The sequence below is a fragment of the Pezoporus wallicus genome, unplaced genomic scaffold (assembly GCF_028554395.1).
Source record: "Pezoporus wallicus isolate ANWC-B61680 ecotype Strahan unplaced genomic scaffold, APGP_CSIRO_Pwel_v1 contig_7545, whole genome shotgun sequence".
NCBI classification, from domain to species: Eukaryota; Metazoa; Chordata; class Aves; order Psittaciformes; family Psittacidae; genus Pezoporus; species Pezoporus wallicus.
In genome coordinates this window covers 1,987,066-2,000,302 of record NW_026642398.1, presented here as the reverse complement: position 1 = coordinate 2,000,302, position 13,237 = coordinate 1,987,066, and the positions used below count along the sequence as shown (strand labels likewise).

At 44.4% G+C, this 13,237-nt stretch overlaps 1 protein-coding gene across 5 annotated transcripts in view; it reads right to left on the bottom strand.

Moving 5' to 3' along the window:
• Positions 1 to 13,237, bottom strand: part of TRAPPC9 (trafficking protein particle complex subunit 9) — a 493,542-nt gene that overhangs the window by 447,401 nt on the left and 32,904 nt on the right. The gene's annotated exons all lie outside the window — the stretch shown is intronic.

Here is a 13,237-nt window from a genome sequence, read left to right as displayed (position 1 = left end):
AATTTCTTTGCTTCTGTCTATGCTTCACTGAACTGTCTCTTGAGCTACTCACTACATTCTATTTGTGTGTAGGAAATGTTCCCAGAAAACACATTACCAGACATAGACATACATTCAAATCAGTGTAGCACAGCCAGGTTCAAGATTGAGTGTTTTAACAAGATTTTTAGGCTACAGCATTTAGGTTGTTATTTTCCATGTTAGGTGAGCAAGGGCATATAGTACAAGTAGAATCCATTGAAATGGAAAGCTCACAGCTACCAAGAATGATGAACACTACAGTATGAGCTTAATTCTGCATCAAACTAGAGGTCTGTCATTCTGAAGAACTGGCTTTCATTTCCTAGTGTGAAACACTGTCAATTATTGTGTTCAAAGAAAGAATGCTGCCACCTGCAAAACTAATTTGTTTATAGATTTGAGTCACATTTTTATTTCACAGAGGCTCATCACGCTTTCTGCAAGGACAAGGCTAAAACAAGACATTTTCCTATGCTGATACTTTATGAAATGCCATTTAACACATGCTGCTACCAAGCCAGCAGCTCCATTACTTTTTATTTAGCACCTCATGTCAGCTGAGATGCTAAAGGAATCTACATCAATAGGACGTACCAAGAAGCATTCATGATACAGAAGAGCAAGAGTTGCATGATCTTGTTCGAGAGCCACTTCTAAAAGTGGATCTTTATAGAGTCATAGAACAGGTTAGGTATAAAGGGACCTTAAAGCTCCTCCAGTTCCAACATCCTACCATGGGCAGGGACACCTTCCACTGGAGCAGGTTGCTCTAAGCCCCATCCAACCCGGCCTTGAACACTGCCAGGGATGGGGCAGCCACAGTTGCTCTGGATAACCTGTTCCATTGTCTCACCACCCTCACAGTGGAGAGTTTCTTCCTTAGATCTAATCTAAATCTCTCCTCTTTCAGGTTAAAGCCATTATCCCTTGTCCTATCACTACATGCCCCTTGTAGAAAGTCCCCCTCCAGCCTTTCTCCATTCACCACCTCTGCTACCCGACCTCTGTGGTACGAATGTATGTTTCAAGCTTCCCTACTAAGTCAAATTTGAAAAGCCTAATAGCTGCCAGAAACCTGCTACAGACTGCTACCTTCCAACAGCTCCGAATTCTCCTCGCATCTGCCTGCCTGTCATCGCATTTGACACAATCAGAAACCTCCCGGGAGAATCTATTCTACTACCAAGTCTTCCTGACTTCTAATTTAGATGACTATCTATGACTGCAACAGTTATCACCAGTACTTATCCTTCTCCTTGCAAAGGAGAAACAGAAAACAGCTGCTCCTGGAGGTTTTCACCCACCTAGTATCTTCATGGTTGTACACGTCAGCAGTAGAGCAATTACCACTTGATCCCTTAACCTGTGAATTCACAGCTTTAAAAGCCTGCTCAGCAGCTGGGATCACTACTGGATACTCACCTGTAGGTATTACTGAGTGACAAACGATGGGTTATTTTCTCATCAGAAATAACTACGTTCAGCATTTTATTTCCTCCAGTTTCTCTCCAGACTCAATCAAAGATCCAACCAAGTCACGTCATAGCCAGTGCTGCCACTCGAGCACATACTTCTGTTTGTTCAGTATAACCTAGCACAATTTCCCCATTTCATACCAAATCGGTTTCATTACCTTTTTTTTTTTTTGGCTGCTTCTGACAACTTAATATTCCAACAGTATTCTTGATGATTTTTTGCTTAACCACTTTCATGGCAACACAATGAACACTGGTTTTGTCCCAGAGCTTTTCTGGACCTTCTTCTAATGTGAGAATACAAAAATCTGAACGCAGAGTTAGCACACATTTGTGACTGGAAGCTTCTAAATGTGAAAAAGAAGAGATTTTCTGCTGGTTTCACAATAATGCGAAGCAGTATTTCACAATAATGGAGACATGGAAAAAACACACAAGGAAGGAAGGTCAGTTACAGACTAGTATTTTTAGGCACTTCAGTAACTGTGATTTAACAGTATCACACAAAGAGGATTTCATGACTTGGCAGGTAACTGCTAAAATCAGATGAACACAATTGCTTGAACTGTACATTTTAGCTCTTTAATATTTGAACAGATTTTAAATACTCAGACTGAGTCTCAGTCATTACCCATTAAAAACTAAGTCAAATATTAAGAATGTGTTTGTTTTCTGGCAAATAACTGGTTGACCTTGTTTTGATCAAGTTACTGTGTGCCTTACAGAACAACCTACAGCAAGGTAGAATGAAGGAAGGGAACATTTTAGGTCTGACCTGCCAATTACTCTGGAAGACAAATGACTTTGTTTCCTCATGGAACCCATTAAAACACTGAAAATGAAACTCAGGAAACTAAGAGCTCAAAGCCACCTGAATTCCATTTTTCCCCTGGTGATAAGCCCAGAATCAATGTTTTAACAAATAAACCTAGTACCCGGGGCTCTTGGTGCTGGCTGATCTTTTCCTTCCCCCCTGAAAACAGCAAATAACATTCACAAAGGAGAAGTCCAAGAACACCTGGAGCAGTCAGTACCCAACTCTCTCCAGAAGAAAGACACCAACATCTCCTTGACAGATTACTAGTAACATGTCACAAGACAGAAAAGTCGAGTCTGACAGCATAAAAAGCAATAGAAACAGTAGCTTCTGCACCCATATATATTTTTCTTTACAAAAGAAAGAAGAAAATGGCTTGGTGCCCCTCAGACAGGGAGAGAAGAAACACAAGGTCAGTGCTTGTCTGCTGCCAGCAGTATCTTCGGCATCACCCTGCCTTCTTCAGCATCACCCTGCCTTCTTCAGCATCACCCTGACATCAAGATGCAGTATATTCTTTACAGCAAAAACTAATATCAAAAGGCCACAAAATACAGTAAGACCCTCACAAAAGCTGAAGTAGAAATTGAGTATTCATAGACAGTAGCCACTACAAACTTTTTAGCTTGACTGGATTATAGTACATATGCAAGCCTTCATGAGCTTCCAGGCAGTCCCTCAACACCACTTTCAGATAGATACAGATGGACGGAAAGCATCCAAGTTGTACACTCAGCACATTTCCTGCCACAAGCAAGGTAATGTGGAGAGTGAACTGCCTTAGCAAGACTTGCATGAGCAAGCCACTAATTCGGTATTATGGTGGTTTAATTCAGCAGAAAAGGAACAGGTCTCCTCTAATCTGCAGGCAAGCATCACCTGGTTTTCCATGACATAACTCTGAGGGGCATTAGATGATGGCATTTTCTACATTTTTAGCAAACAAACAGCATCTCTGATGTTTTCCTAAAAATACATGGAGCAAGTAAGCGGAACTTCAAACTACTGAGAGACGTGATACTTGAACAAGTTGTTTTGAAAGCAACACAAGGAATGCTCAGTTCTCATTCCAATATTCCCTCCTGCAATAAATCTCATCATAGAATCATAGAATCGTTAGGGTTGGAAAGGACCTTAAGATCATCCAGTTCCAACCCCCCTGTCATGGGCAGGGACACCTTCCGCTACATCATATCACCCAAGGCCTCGTCCAACCTGGTCTTGAACACTGCCAGGGATGGAGCATTCACAACCTCCCTGGGCAACCTATTCCAGTGCCTCAGCACCCTAACAGGAAAGAACTTCCTCCTTATATCCAACCTAAACTTCCCCTGTTTAAGTTTTAACCCGTTACCCCTTGTCCTGTCACTACAATCTCTAATGAAGAGTCCCTCTCCAGCATCTCTATAGGCCCCATTCAGATACTGGAAGGCTGCTGTGAGGTCTCCACGCAGCCTTCTCTTCTCCAGGCTGAACAGCCCCAACTTCCTCAGCCTGTCTTCATACAGGAGGTGCTCCAGTCCCCTGATCATCCTCGTGGCCCTTCTCTGGACTTGTTTCAACAGTTCCATGTCCTTTTTATGTTGAGGACACCAGAACTGCACACAATACTCCAGGTGAGGTCTCACAAGAGCAGAGTAGAGGGGCAGGATCACCTCCTTCCACTTGCTGGTCACGCTCCTTTTGATGCAGCCCAGGATACGGTTGGCTTGCTGGGCTGCAAGCGCACACTGAAGCCGGCTCATGTTCATTTTCCCATCGACCAACACCCCCAAGTCCTTCTCCACAGGGCTGCTCTGAATCTCTTCTCTGCCCAACCTGTAGCTGTGCCTGGGATTGCTCCAACCCACGTGTAGGACCTTGCACTTGGCATGGTTAAATTTCATGAGTTTGGCATCAGCCCACCTCACAAGCGTGTCAAGGTCCCTCTGGATGGCATTCCTTCCCTCCAGCAAATCAACTGAACCTCACAGCTTGGTGTCATCGGCAAACTTGCTGAGGGCGCACTCAATCCCACTGTCCATGTCAGCGACAAAGATGTTAAACTAGACCGGTCCCAACACCGATCCCTGAGGGACACCACTCGTTACTGGTCTCCAGCTGGACATTGAGCCATTGACCACAACTCTTTGTGTGCGGCCATCCAGCCAGTTCTTTATCCACCGAGTGGTCCATCCATCAAATTGATGTCGCTCCAATTTAGAGACAAGGATGTCGTGTGCGACAGTGTCGAACGCTTTGCACAAGTCCAGGTAGATGACATCAACTGCTCTACCCCTGTCCATCAGTTCTGTAGCCCCATCATAGAAGGCCACCAAGTTGGTCAGGCAGGATTTCCCCTTAGTGAAGCCATGCTGGCTGTCACCAAGCACCTTGTTGATTTTCATGTGCCTTAGCATGCCTTCCAGGAGAATCTGCTCCAAGATTTTGCCAGGCACAGAGGTGAGACTGACTGCTCTGTGATTCCCTGGGTCATCCATTTTCCCCTTCTTGAAAATGGGGGTTATATTTCCCTTTTTCCAGTCATCGGGAACTTCACCTGACTGCCAGGATTTCTCAAATATGATGGCCAGTGGCTTAGCAACTTCATTCACCAGCTCCTTCAGGACCCGCGGATGGATCTCATCAGGACCCATGGACTTGTGCACGTTCAGATTTTTAAGATGGTCTCGAACCAGTTCCTCTCCTACAGTGGGTCCAAGGTCTTCATTCTCACAGTCCCCGCATCTGCCTTCCAAGACTTGGGTGGTTTGGTCAGAGCCTTTGCCAGTGAAGACCGAGGCAAAGAAGTCATTCAGAACCTCAGCCTTCTCCAAATCCTGTGTAGCCAGTTCTCCCAAGAGCTTCCTGAGGGAGCCTACATTCTCCCTAGTCTGTTTTTTATTTGCTATGTACCTGTAGAATCCCTTCTGGTTATCCTTAATACCTCTAGCTAAGTTTAATTCTAACTGAGCCTTATCTTTCCTAACCTGGTCCCTAGCTTCTCGGACAACATCCCTGTACTCTTCCCAGGCCACCTGTCCTTCCTTCCACTTATTATAAGCCTCTTTTTTCAACTGAATTTTCCTCAGGAGCTCCTTATCCATCCAAGGAGGTCTCCTGGCCCTCCTGCTGCACTTCCTTCTAGTTGAGATGCAACACTACTAGCTTGTAGCAGGTGATCCTTGAATATCAACCAACAATCTTGGGCCCTTCTGCCCTCTAGGACTGTATCCCTTGGAATCTTACTAAGCAGGTTCCTGACGAGGCCAAAGTCTGCTCTTTTGAAGTCCAGGGCAGTGAGCTTGCTGCACGCTCTTCTCACTGTCCTGAGGATCTCAAATTCGAGCATCTCATGACCGCTGCATCCAAGGCTGCCCTGGAGCATCACATTTCCAACGAGCCCTTCCCTGTTGGTGAGCACGAGGACAAGCATGGCACCTCTCCTTGTCGGCTCCTCTATTACTTGCAGAAGGAAGTTGCCTTCCACACAATCAAGTAACCTCCTGGATTGCTTGTGCCGGGCCATACCATCCTTCCAACAGCTGCCAGGGTGGTTGAAGTCCCCCATGAGAACAAGGGCCTGCGAGCGTGAGGCTTTTCCTATCTGTCTGTGGAGTGCTTCATCCGCAGGTCCTCCTTGATCAGGCGGTCTGTAACAGACCCCACAGTAATGTCTCCCATAGCTATATTCCCTTTAACCCTGACCCACAAACTCTCTGTGGGCTGCTCACCTGTCCCCAGAGTTCCATACTCTCCAGCCTATCCCTAACATAAAGGGCAACTCCCCCTCCCCGCCTGCCAGGCCTGTCTTTCCTAAAGAGCCTGTAACCTTCCATTCCAACACTCCAGTCGTAGGAGCCATCCCACCATGTTTCTGTGATGCTTATTATACCATATCCCCGTAGATGTGCACAGCTCTCTAATTCCTCTTGTCTGTTCCCCATGCTACGGGCATTTGTATAGAGGCATCTGAGCCGAGCTCCAACTGAAGCTGGCTCATTGGCTGGAGTGGCTGGGATATCTCTACATTGCTCCGAGCATTTATTATAGGTTCTGGCAACTGACTGGGTGTTTTGGAATGGAATGATGCCCCCCTCCCCCAACACAACTAGTTTAAAGCCTCCTTGACCAGTCTGGCAAGCCTCCTGCCAAAACTGCTCTTTCCCTTAGACCAGCTCCACCAGCCTCCACTAGACCTGGCCTACAAACTTGGGTGCCGTGTTCAAGACACCCAAACCCCTGACTATGACACCACCCTTCTAACCAGTTTTTAACCTGGCCAATCCTCCTAACTTTTTTTAGGTCCTCCCCTGTACCCTGGAGAAGTGATGAAAAGACCACCTGAGCTCCAGAGCCCCTAACCACCTCCCCCAGGGCTCTGTAGTCCTTATGTTCCCCAGGCTACTACTATCTATGTCCCTAGCACCCACATGTACCACCAGGAGTGGGTAATAGTCCGTGGGACTTACTAGAGCAGGCAGCCTCTCTGCCACATCCCTGATCCGTGCCCCCGGTAGGCAACACACCTCCCTTGAGACGGGGTCTGGCCGGCAGACGAGTGCTTCTGTCCCTTTCAGTGTAGAGTCCCCTACTACTATGATCCGCTGCTTTTTCCTGGCAGCACCAGTAGAGATCTTCTTTAGCAGTGCATCAGCCGGCTGTTCTGGCTCGAGTGCGCTTCCTCATTAGCCCCCTGCAGGACAGCAAAGCGGTTCTGCGTGGGGACAGGGGATTTAGCGGAAAGCCCCTTGCTTTTGGTTGCCCTTTTCCTTCTTGTTTTTTTTTTGTCACTAATTCCAAGCTTCCCAGGTTAACGGCCTCCTTCTTCCCTTCATGAGGCAGAGGTGAAGCTCGAGGCCCCTGCACAGTTTGGGCCGGGAGCAAGCATTCCTGCTTCCTCTCAGCTTCCCTGACATCTCGCAGTCTTTTAACAGCATCCCGCAGCTCAGCCCCTGCTGCAGGAGCACCTCCACCAGGGAGCACCGAGTGCAGCCCTGCCCATTGTGCACCCTCCCCTCACCAGACCAGTGCAGGCACTCTCTGCACCCCGAGCTCTGCACTGCAGCCTCCCCTCTCATCGGCTCTGTCTGGGTGCCTACGCTGCCACCGCCGGGGCAGCCAGAGCAGAGCTCCCGGACCGGGCCCTGCTCATACGCCGAGCGCTCACCATCACACGCCGAGCGCTCACCATCACCGCTCTCCTGCCCACACAAACCTCCCTGACCCGCTCTGCTCTCCGCGCTCCCTGGGGCAGGTTTTTACCCAATCAGCGCTGGTGCCGCTGCTCCTGGCTCCGCCCCCTGTGAGTCAGCTGCTGACGTCAGCTGAGCTGCCGGCTCCTGGGCAGGTCCCGTCGAGGACTCGAGGCTCCCTCGGTGGCTCTTGTCGCTCGGAGTTGAGGCTCCTGGACGCTGATCTCCCCCCGCTCCGGTGTTGAAGGCGTCCTCTCTCGAGCTGCTCACCTCATCACTTACCTATGATTTTATACTGCCCCGAATAGCCACATTTCAGACCCCTACCTATAGACATTAGGTAACCAGTTAGACAGGAACCACATGCAAGCTGACAGGACAGCTGGATCTAAAAATGACCAGAGTGAGTGAGAACTCATGGAATCACAGAATGGTTTGGGTCAGAAAATACCTTAAAGCTCATCCAGTTCCAACGCCCTGCCACGGGCAGGGACACCTTCCACTAGAGCAGGGTGCTCCAAGCCCCTGTGTCCAACCTGGCCTTGAACACTGCCAGGAATGGGGCAGCCACAGCTTCTCTGGGCACCCTGTGCCAGTGCCTCAGCACCCTCACAGGAAAGAATTTCTTCCTTATATCTAATCTCAATCTCCCCTCTGTCAGTTTAAAGCCACTCCCCTTGTCCTGTCACCACACGCCCTTGCCCAAAGCTCCTCTCCAGCTTTCTTGTAGCCCCTTTAGGCATTGGGAGCTGCTCTAAGTTCTCCCTGGAGCCTTCCCTTCTCCAGGCTGAACCAGCCCAGCTCTCTCAGCCTGGCTCCATTGCAGAGGTGCACCAGCCCCCTGATCATCTTCATGACCACTTCTGGACTTTCTCCAACAGGTCCATGTCCTGTGCCCCCAAACCACAGACTACAGGTGAGTAGAGGGGGAAAATTACCTCCCTGAACCTGCTGGCCACGCTGCTTTTGAGGATACAGCTGTACTTCCTTCAGTACCAAAATAGTATCTCCGAAAAACACAGCACAAATTCTTCATGTCTTCCTACTACCAATTAAAGTTTGTCTTTCCCAGAGTAATCTTTTCTTCTGCAACAAAAACTTTGCCACTTGTCTTCATTTCAACACCCGTATCTTTTCCCTCAATTAATCAAATCAGGCTTTTTTAAGAGTCAGAGTTGTCTACATGAAGATAGGAATTTTGAGCTACACCTCAGGAACTTCATTTTGTTTTTCATTAATGATTTTAACCAACTTAACAAGGAACTTTAGTCATAAAGAAAAGCACTATTTCATTGTAATGATGGATATTCTGTTTCACCTATGAATTGGGATATGGTATTGACTGGACTTTTTGTCTGAATCTCTTCAAAACACGAGTATAAACAAAGGTAAATCATGTGCAAAAGACTTTGGGCTTTATAATGCTGGACCAGTTGGATGAGTCTTCATTTTATCTACAGTGATTTATTTTTCTTTCATGTAACATGACTTAAACTTCTGGTCTTCATAATTTGTGCTCTGCAAATGAATTTAGATGTTAGCACTGTTGGTAGTTTAGTGTGCCTCATTTATTTATTCCACTTCAAGAAAAATAAATCCACTGAATTGAGATCTGAACCAGAGTTTCTCAAGGAACCCTGAGATAAGCAGATCATTATTTGAAACACAAACATGTATACATATTGTGGGCTTTTACTTTCTACATAGTCTAAAAGACATGCATTCCAGGAAAATGAAGTACACCTTCTTAATATAAAAGGTTGAGTGAAGTTATTTAATAAGCCAGTTTGTCTCTAGATAACACCGATTCCAGAGAGAGATACAGAAGAATAAAGCAAGCCCAGAGAGTTTTACTCTGCTCCTACTGCCTTGAATTTAAACAGGAAATAAAGGAGGGATTAAAAAAGGCAGGAAAAAGTGCTGCAGATGAACAACTCTCGGGAACAAGAGTACAAAACAGTCCTTTCATAGTATACAACTGAAGAAAACACAGAACTAGATGAAAAGAAGCTGAAGTCATAGTACCATGATAAATAAGAGTTAAGTGGCTTCTAAGAGGCTTCCTCCTACTTCATGTACTATCTCCAAGCCTTTTATCATAATATGTCAGAAAGCATTTCCATTCAAGCTTTAATATGTTCATTCTTACTCCATATTGTGCCACTGCTATACATCAAACACACAGGAGGTGACACCTCTCTTCAATTACACTTTATATATATATACACAAATATATAGTTTTTCATAGATATGCACAGAGATAATATATAGCACTATGCTGAAGCTGTGTAAAAGATTTCCAATTAACGGCTAAGAACCTACCATGCTGCTATAAATATTCCCTGGTAATTACATTGAACATTTCAGTCTCCATCCTGAAATCAGTTCATTTTAATAACGTAAGACCAACCAAACTAGCTCCCTTTTGAAAGATGTATTGGTGAGGCAAAACCAACTTGCAGGTACTTTGTCAACTAAAATACAACACAATGCATCAAAACCAGTTCATTAGTGTCAGTTAAGGAAGCCTCACTTCAGCTCAGAAGTTTACATCAACTTTTAATTTGCATTATATTCTCTCTTCAGTCTGATTAAAACTTCATTCTTTTTAGCCCCTTTTTACCTTTCTAAACATGAATTTATACACTATAAAGGATCATAGGGGAAATGCTGTCCTAAATTAAATGCAATATTTGGGAATAATGTTCCTTATGATTAAACATTATGAAGTACTGACAGGCTGTGTCTGTATTTCCAAGTATTGCAGCACAAAAGGAAAGCAACTGTAGAGCAAAGCAGTTGGTGCCCACATTACACACACTTCAGGGGATTACTTACAATGGTCAGCATAAGCAGAGCTTAAAAGAAAAGGTTTCCACACAATCTCTTACTTCCCACTCTCAAGAAGAAACAAAATCCCAACCAAGTCTACTCTGGAAACTCTTCTAAATAACCCTGGTCTCTTTCCTCAACACCATAATCTCCTTCACTTACTGATTCTTTATCTCTCTTCTAATCATTAATTAATGTACCAAAAGGTTTTTTGGTTTCCTGGTTGGGTTTGTTTAATTTAGGAACATTGTATTAACTAAATCACACTTATTTATTCCTTGGGAAGATGCCATGCTTCAAAGATGTTGTAATTCCTTCCCACAGATCACAATTATCCATGTGCCTACTGTTATTTACTGTAATTTCTGACACAAGAGGGAATTTTTTCACGATTAGAACAATCACCCATTGGAATAACATCTCCAGAGAAGAGATTCCACAACACTGGACTCTTTCAAGATTTGGCTGGACAGGGTGCTGGGACATCTAACTTAGGTCATGTTTTGCCTGGACCAAATGATCCTTGAGATGATCCTTCCAACCTGGGATTCTAAGGAGAGAAGTGGTGACGACTAGGGTCAGGTGCAGACACCCAGTCAGTACTGAGATAGCTGTGCATGTGTAAAGGGAATGATAAATCCTGTCAAAAGAGTCACTGGGATGGCCAGGATCATTAGGATGATGGGGATGCCAACAACTACACTGCAGCCATATCAACCTCAGAAGAGCTTCTATCCACCTCTGAGCTCTTAAAAGAAATGCAAAGATGCATTTGCCATTTGTCATTTTAAAATGAGAATGAAGAGAATTTAAGAAATCCATTCAGTGCAAATGTTAGCAGTTCAGTTGTTTAATTTCACCATTGTTTTAACATCTTTAAACCTCATCTGGTACCTGGATTTGTTACTAATCATTTTACAGTTCAGAGCACACTGTACCATAAACCATTTCTAATTACACTTTGGAAGGATTCCACAAATTTATTCTCTGAAGAAGGACCAAACCTCAGAATCTTTCTTCCTAAACAGCAAATCTTGATCAAAATTTCCTGATAATCTCAATCTTCCCTGAGCATCTTTTTTTATACCTCGATTATGTTTCAGTTCTGGCAGGTTTCCTACTTCTAATATGTTTGAAGAAGTTATTAGCGTTCATAAGTTCAGCAAGTTATGCCTCAAAATCTTTTCTAGGCTTATGTTCCTCCCCCACCTCATTTATCAGGATTGACATTCCCTTCTCCTTTCTATGTTTGGACACAACATTCGCTTTAATAAACTTTTTTCTCCCTTAACTGCTTTTATTTTGCTGTTTAACTACCCTTGCATTTTCATTCTCATTTATTCTGATGGAGAAGGAGAATACGCTTACTGAGAATCTACTGTGACATCTTTAAGCAGTCTCCGTGCTACCAGCAAACATACCCTCTTCTTTTAATTTCCTCCGATTACCTTCTTTACTTTTATGTACCTCCTCTTTTATACTACTGTCAAGGTTTTATTCCAAAATCAGGAATTCATATTCGTTTATTCTACATTTTATTTCTAATACTTGAAATCTTGTTTCCTGGGACCTAAACATGAACAATAGGAAAAATGAAAGGAGAAGTAAGGTGGAAGGAACAGCAAACACAGGACAGGAATGGCAAGCCACCAGCTCAACAAACCCTTGCTATGGCATTCCAAACACGGAGAAAAGGAGAAAGTCACAGCAAGACATAGACAGGGGAATAGGGTACAGGTAGGTAAATATACAGCAACAAGCTGCTCCAGCTGTCCCTCAAATGAAGAGGTAGCTTTAGATTCTTCCATGTTTTACAGCTGCAGCAGTTTATAGGTTATCCTTACCCCTTCCTCTAGTGAAACACTATTTAGTACAGCTCACCAAGTGCCCATGCAGCTTGATTTCATTTTCCAAGGTGTTTGGGTGGAAATTCAAGACAATGTTTGAAGTAAAGATCCTCAGAAACTGAGTCTGGTTTTTACCGCTGCCGATATGTTTGGCAGAAGGGTTACACTTAAAGACATTTCCACATTTGCTTTTGATCTAGCTGTCAATCTTTATGAGCCCAGTTTAATATTCTTCCTTATTTCCCATATTGCTACAGGGGAATTTGAAATTTAAATCTCACCAAGTGAATGCATATCCTATCTGTTCTATAAATAAAAATGCCTGTAAAATACTGCATAGTTTCCTCTTTCAAGCTGTGAGATAGAAAGGCATATTTTAAGAGTTGTCAGACACTGTCTGACATCATCAAATTATGATCACTCCAGGCTTAACCATAATTTCTGAAGATAAAGAAGGTTTATGATTTTTTTCCTTAGATGAAGCTCATCACTTCTCTGCACAAGGCACAGACCTCACAGGTGACGTATCAGCCATCACCTGAGCACTGCAATCTTGAAAGGAGGATGGAAAGGTTCTAAAAGAGATCTCAGATTATTGGTGTGCAGTCCCTGGTCTTCCAGCTACCAACAACTCCGAGCTGTCAAGGCATCAGAGTGGTCTGCCTGGCCAACACTGACAAGTCTATCACAACTGATGTACAGGATGAGGCGAACTGAAATAGCATTCAGCAGAAATTTTGGCAGAAATACTTCATCGGGGAGGATGATCTCAGCACAGGCTGAGAATAAGCATCTTCTACATGGTGAGAGGTTGTTTTCATGAGAAAAAAGCTTGCAGCCAAACTTACAAACTTCTACAGTTTGCATGGTGTGGATCAACATGTCAGATGAAGTTCCAGTAATAGCCAGTACTGCAGTAAGGGATGGAATCCTGCCATCATGGAGTTCAGAATCACATCAGTGAAATTCAGGCAACTAGTTTTATGTCTGAAAATTCAACTCTGGACCTTTGAAAGCAACAAAAACCTTTTCCTTAGGTACAGATATGTTTTTGTCACCCCACTGACCAAG